Source organism: Physella acuta, unplaced genomic scaffold (genome assembly GCF_028476545.2).
Source record: "Physella acuta isolate Inbredline_101_S28 unplaced genomic scaffold, ASM2847654v3 ptg002686l, whole genome shotgun sequence".
Lineage (NCBI taxonomy): Eukaryota > Metazoa > Mollusca > Gastropoda > Physidae > Physella > Physella acuta.
Genome location: NW_026734124.1, coordinates 27,501 through 28,632, shown reverse-complemented (window position 1 = coordinate 28,632; position 1,132 = coordinate 27,501).

Sequence of the window (1,132 nt, the reverse complement as noted above, 5' to 3'; positions counted from 1 at the left end):
AATACACGTCCACACGAAGAGCGATTGAAACGGTGACTGCAACGGTGAAAACTTGTACGACGGAAACATGGCGCCTAGGTTATGCCTACTTCCGGTCTGATGAAAATTTTTAATTCATTTTAAATTTTGCGCTCTATTTCGTCCGCGCTTGTCCACTTAAACTCTACAGAAAAGATAGTCTATATAAAAATAATTCCTAGAAGACAATTTTATGAGAGATCACCCACATTTATTTACCCTGCCTGTCTACCTTAGGGTTAGAGTTTGAATTTTTCTAGATTCAAGCCAAATATGCCGTGTCGATTAAACGACGACGTACATAACAGAGCGAAGACAATGAATGGTTCCTTAATTAACTATAATTACGGTCCTAATACAACTACAATTCACCATAGTACTAATATGTATGTGTATTGTTGTTTTGGGAGTTCTGTCATTACATTTTAAATTATAAAAAAAACGGGTTTACGATACACTTCATTACGCCGCCGATCGTGGTTTTAGATTTAAATTTGGTCGGATTCGGTTTATTATTAATTTATATAATACTTTATACATACTTTAATTCATTAAATACATTTATCTATGTATTTATTTCATTAGTTAAGTATTTGTTTAACTAAAAATTATCAATTTAAGGCATAACAATTACAGAAAACGATTGTATTTGAGATAAGTCTTATCGAACCATTTAGTAGCTGGGTCGGTTTATTATTAATTTATCTAATACTTTATACATACTTTCACTCATTAATTACATGTATATATGCATTCATTAAATCATTTAAGTATTTATTTCATCAAAAAGTATCGATTGAAGGCATAACACTGATAGAAAACGATTGTATTTGAGATAAGTCTTATCGAACCATTTAGTAGCTGGTTCGCGGGTCGGTTTTATTCCTTAACTCTAGATTTAAGTCTATCGTGTTTAATTTCAATTTAATTTATCACAACTTTTAGATTTTGTACTAGATTAAGCTACATTGAAGCTTATTTTTCACTATTTAATCAATAGAGGATATTATATAATATTTTTAAGTCTAATATTACGCAGCCGTTTGTTAAATCTAGTTTTACAACGACGACTCGCGCGATTTCGGTTTGGTTTTAAAACTTAAGTTCATTGATT